The sequence below is a fragment of the Haemorhous mexicanus genome, chromosome 1 (genome assembly GCF_027477595.1).
Source record: "Haemorhous mexicanus isolate bHaeMex1 chromosome 1, bHaeMex1.pri, whole genome shotgun sequence".
In the NCBI taxonomy this organism is placed as follows: Eukaryota; Metazoa; Chordata; class Aves; order Passeriformes; family Fringillidae; genus Haemorhous; species Haemorhous mexicanus.
In genome coordinates, this window is record NC_082341.1 from 71,382,625 (window position 1) to 71,388,624 (window position 6,000).

A 6,000-nucleotide genomic window follows, 5' to 3' on the forward strand; every position below is an offset into this window, starting at 1 on the left:
CTCTTTCAGTGCTTCTGCCAGGCAAGGCTGTGGTGCTTCCTTCTATGGGGAATTTGGGACAAATATTGTGAGAGCACTTTCAAATATTGTACATAAGCAACTGAAGATGAAATTATCCCTACCTTGTTCTATATAGCTTATATTCAAGTATTTTTAGATTTGAAACTTCATGTTTCAGTTCAAGTCCTATATCCTGCAGATTTTCCTACGGTTTGTAGGATTTTTCCATCATGCTGGTAGCCTCTTCCTCCTCTCTCGCTATGACTGCATGCCACAGTCCTGTGCAATAACACAGGCAAAAAGCATGGATTACTACAACTTGGTTCCTGGTTTCCATTCTTTATGTTTGTTCAGGTTCAAATTCAAACTTCACTGCACAGAAAAATTTGGGTCTTACAGTTGGTCCAGATTGTTTTCACTAACTAAATTGTCCTTTGAGTGAGGGGTGACATTCAGAAGAGCCATCTGAGCTGCCCAAGCTGACTCTGGGGATCTCACTACTCCTCCGGATACCTGGCTTTCCTAAGGCACAAGCTGTCTTTCCTAAATCAGGATGTGTTCAAAATAAGTACAATTGAATGAAAAAAAGCAAAAACCCAAACCCCAAAAAGACAAAACAAAACAAAAAACCCCTAACAACTTTCACCTTGGCATTTTAAGTGATTTTTTTAAACTTCAAAAACAGAGGAGTTCAGAATTCACCACCAGATCCCCACTCTTTAGGTCTCTATTCTCTTGTGCACCCTTCACAGCTTTCTCCAAAACCCTAACCAGGTTTTTTTAACCATCTCCTGCTGAGGTCGGTGGGATTTAGGCAGGTCCATGACCCTGCAGCATGCAGCAGCTCAGCTGCCCAGATTCATTCCACAGCGTGGCCAGCAAAAGAAATTGTTTCAAAGTGTACAAAGCATCTGCTGCCTGCTGCTGTTGGCAGGGTAAAACTGCCATGGAGCTGTTGCCAGGGGAAGGAAGAAATAAAATCCCCTCAGGATAGAAAAGAACACACAGGTAGAAAAGGGGGAGTGGGAGGCGTGGGGTCCCCCATGGGACTCAGCCCTCTCTTGGAAATAAGATGAGCTTGCTGTTGCAAGTTTGGCCAAGATCCTCCTGTGTGCACCTGAGCATCCCTCTGTGAGGATGTCTGACACACACTGAGGGCTCTTCCTTGCCCTCTGAGCCTTAGGTGTGAGGCCTCCTTGTGAAAGTCTTTCAAAAGCAGCGACTCTTGCCCTGCTTCCTGGCAAATTGTTGCCTAATGGCACATCAAGGAGGGCATCCAAACCACTTCACTGCCTGGGAACACAAGTGACTGCTTAGGAGTACAGCCCTTCTGCAAACACCTCGGTGGCTTGGGAAGCCTTTCCTGGGTCTGCCCCTTGTTCCCAACCCAACACACACTGAAGTGCTTTCTCACCCACACTGATTTGCTGATACCTATTTATGGTACAAGAAACTGGACTACAGACCATGAGGCAGCAATTTTAAAATCTTCAAACACCCTTCCTATCCCCATGCAGTCAAATCTGCTTGGAGTGTGATGAAACAGCTTTGAAAGGGAAGGAAGCCACACAGGGGCAGCGAGCCGAGAGATGGAGAGCAAAAGCCATGGGAAAGGTCTGGGGCCTGATAGTCCTTCCCTTGATCTCAAGTCTTAAATTTTCTGTTGTATCTGTGGTTTCCCCAGAATGCTTTTCTCCAGCTAATGCAGCAGGTATACTCATGCTCATTACCCATGCTCACATTGTAGTAGCAGGAATCCTATGAGAATCCATATTTAAGAGCTTTAAATGTTAATGCAAAAAAAAAAAAAAAAAGGCTAGATACACAATCTCATTTATCTTCATTCATTTTGGGGTCATGCATGTATGAAACTTCCTCTTCTCTAACTTCTGTCACAGTCTCCCACAGAGCCCTCCTGCAGATATCCCAGCAGTAACAAAACAATGCTGTCCTCGCTGAATGACATTACCATTCTTGTCACTCTGCTGAGTGGGTACCTAAAACAGGCACTTTGCCTCTCAATTCATTATTTTCTCGTCACTCTCTGAAAAAACACTGCACCTTCCAAAGAATGAGACTAAGTACCAAAAAGGGATACTCCTGAGCAGAACATTTTACAGTTCGCTTTGGTATACCATAGATTTAAAAATATAGTTTTTCTTAGCTATCTTACTGAATAGAGTTTTTCAAACTCTTTCAATGGATTCTTTGCCCCAGAGTAAGTGTTAGTTCCAAACCACAGTTTTATGCAACAAAGCCCACTAAAGGACAGAAAAAATTACATTAGTTTTAGAGCTGGTTTACACACCAGGCATATTTTCCAGCTAAATTCTCTTTGATCTGATAATGCAATGCTTCATTTTGAAGCAAGTTCTACTACGACTACTACTCAAAAATTGTTGCCCAATGTCACACAGAGACTGTATTTTTCAAATATTAATTCACAGCTTTCATTTTAAGGACATGTTTATAGAGGTTGAAAGGAAGTTCAAATAAAGTTGTTGCATTGTGGCAATATATGAAATGAATTGTTTTAATAGGAAAGAAGTTTAAGATAATCTCTTGGCCTTATTTCCTTTACTGGTTAAACCCCTTTGGCCACGTCTGTGAGAGCAATGCTGGCCACTTTTGTTTATTTCTCTTTAACTGAAAATTTTTAACCCTAAAAGTAAATTTAAGGAGAAAAAATTAGTCCAAGGGGCTTCATGCCGGTGTGAGTTGTTTTCCAGTGGCAGATGCCTCACTGAGCAAGTGAAGTGATTATTTTTGCCTTCCTACCTGAATTTCTGTGTTCCATTTGTTGTACCCACCATCTACAAAGGAAGATTGGCATTGCCATGTGCCAACTCCAGAGATGAAAGCCAACCAGAAAAATTGTAAAGCTGATGGGAACAGGACAGGCCTGACAAGAAGAGAGTAACTCTTCCGAGGGGCTGTCAGGCAGAAAACTAGAAGTGAGGAGATTGTACAGCACCAGCAAAAGTATAACACTACTTCCTTAAACCATAAGATAAAGTTAGGATTTTGGTGGTGAAGTCAGAGCACAGGTCTGAAGTCCAGAGGCTGCTGTCAACCAAGATTTCTGTGGTCTATGTCTTATGCAGGTAAGAAGAGAGTTCCCATTCCTGGATGACTGCCAAAGTTGTCCTTCTCCATTGGTTTCTTTTTTTCCCAGCAGAGAGGGCTAGACAGCTAGATCTATAGTTACTTATGATTTTTATTTCAAATACCAGAAATTAAAAATATGAGGTGGACTAGCCAGATAAGCTAACAGACCAGAAACCAGGGACTGTTTCCAGTAATGTCACATATGTTTTCTGGATTTTACCTCTCTCAGGTCCAGGACAGGTGCCTGGAACAAAAGTCCCTTTTTCCCACACAAGTGCTCCTCATGGCTGAGGAGTCTGAGAGTGCAGTGCTGCATCTGGGGTCTGAGGTTGCTAAATCAGCAGTCTTGGAGCTCACCCAGGTGCCTGTTTTTGTGCAGACGTCAGCAATATGCCCTACATCCCCCTCTACAGAAAGGCTCTGGCAATGTGCACATCTGCTCTCCTGCTCCTCAGGCACAATGGGACACCCTCAGGTTTGGGAGAGATCCCTGCACAGGCTAAGGACTTCCACGAGGCACTTGGACCATGTAGGCACAAAACCTTTCCTCAGAGACTGTTCCTTATCTCAGACACAGCAAAACATTATCAGCTCAGCTACAGGCAGCCAAACGTGACTGGAAGGCTTTCTGCCAGTTTGCTTGTACCTGGCAGCCTCTGCCAGACCTCTCACAACAGCACCCTTCAACCACAAAAGGTACAAGTCATAATGCACAATGCACTTGAGTGTTAACAGAGGTGTTACAAAATGGATTTACTTCTGTCCATCACACTCTCAAGGAACCCTTGCAGACGTCACTGGGCTCTGAAAGATTTACAGTAATACCAAGGAACAAACAGAAAAACCCACCGCTTCATTTCCCAATATCAAAGGGAGAATTTGCCGATAGCACAGCAGCAAGCCACGCTGACTGTGAGCAAACAAGCTCAGTTCTGCATTGCCTGTGTCTGACTTTTGTTGAGGTACCTAACTTTGATCTTTGATAAATGAAAATGTTGGCAGGTAGCTTCTTTTTATGCTGTTTCTGGAAATCCTGCACATTTGAAAATTTGGTGAGCTGGCCTGACTAGCACGTTCATGAATGCTGACATTTAGTTCACAGTTACCAGTGAGGTATGACCTGAGTTTTTTTCTCAAGACCACAATCACACCCAGTTCTGCAACTGAATTGATTTTAACATAAGTGAAAATATTTTCGTGTTTAGATATGACAGAGAATAGTGTGTATACCTTTGTCCAAAAAAAGGACAGTTTATGCCTCCAAAGTTGAGAGGGAATGCTCTGTGGTGTCTGCCTTCAAAGCACCTGAGTGTGAAAGCAGACACTTCAGTTGCTTTAGCCTACACCAAAAGGCAGTTGCCAGGGATGCACAGTTTCACTGCTGCACTGGTTCGTTCATTACAACCTTCTCAGCTCACTGCTGAAAGGGCTGTAGAAACAAAGGGAAGCTGACGTGCCAGGGGACACTTTTGCAAGGGTACAACTTATACAACAACTTCCTCGTTTTAATTATCTAAGTGGTAGGTGGGTGGAGCACCTTCATAATTTGCTTTTCTCTTTTATTACTGAAATAAAATATCTGAAATATCTGAGGATGCTGGGAGAGAGGTCGCTCTTATTGCATTCCTTTGCAGGCAGCATGGCTTTTTCAGGGACACCTGTCCACACGAAACTCTGTAAATGCTTTCTGACAGGTCCCCAGGTAGTGGAAAGAGCGCAGCTGCTAAAGAGCCTTAATGGCAGGACAGCTGCTTGGCTGACAGAATTGGAACCAACTCGCTGCATGTGCTGGGACTGTAAACAGGAATGAATTTTCCTAAAAGCTTTATAAGTAAAAATGTTTATTTTTGGAATATTAGCAAAATAAAAGGAGTTACGATGTTCCTTTAATTTTAAGTCAAAACATAATGACATGCAGCTTTTAATAAGGTTTATTTTATAGCAAAATCTCAAATTGAAACAAGGTGGCTTTGAAACAACTTCAGAAATACCATAGATTTCTTCCTAGATGTATATATAAAACATGCTTGGGCATTTATTTTCTGTCCTTAATGTGTAGTAAAATTGATCATGAAATTCTGCTTTCCACAAACCATACCTCAGGTATTGGGGAATGCCCTTCTGTCTCCCAGACCTGCCACTGATAGCAAAATCTTGCTGTGTGGTGCGAGGAGGTATAACAAGGTGTCTGGAACAGGGTATTCCCGTCCTAAAAACATGAAATAGAGATCTTGTTACAAGGATTGGCACCAAGACGAAGACCCCTGACTCCCAGACTTCCCCCAGCCATAGTCTTCCTCTCTGAATCAGAGCCACCCAGTGCCAAGAAAGTGCCCTCTTGTGACAACTCCAGCACGGGCTCAGAGATGGGATTTTGAACCCAGACAAACACCAGCTTCAGACTAGTTGCAAACAACTTAAATTCTTTTTGGAGTGTTAGTAAACAACACATTCTCTTTGGGAAGTTCACCTGAGGACAGCAGAACACAAACTGCTTGCTACTCACCCCACAGCCCTTGCAGTGCAGTGCACCAGCCTGGATGATGAGCAGTACATGCCTAATCCCCTTGAAATGCCATCCTTATCATTTTAGGACCAACAGAGAAATCCTAAAATCCATCTAGACTTTATCAAGTTTCTCAAAGTCTCTCAAAGGCATTTTCCACTGTAGGTGCTTCACCAGCATCTCGTCGAGGGATGAAAACAGTGGGTCTACCACTTGCACATAGCTCTTCACATCTTCTCCTCTTGAGTTTGAAGTTCTCTTGGTTTAAAGTTATTAATTGCCTTTTTCACAGCTGGCACCAGCAGCCTTGCATGTTGACTCAAAGTGTGATGTGATAATTAGGCAGGGTGAGGAATCTTTGTTAAATTTCATTCTTTGGCACTATT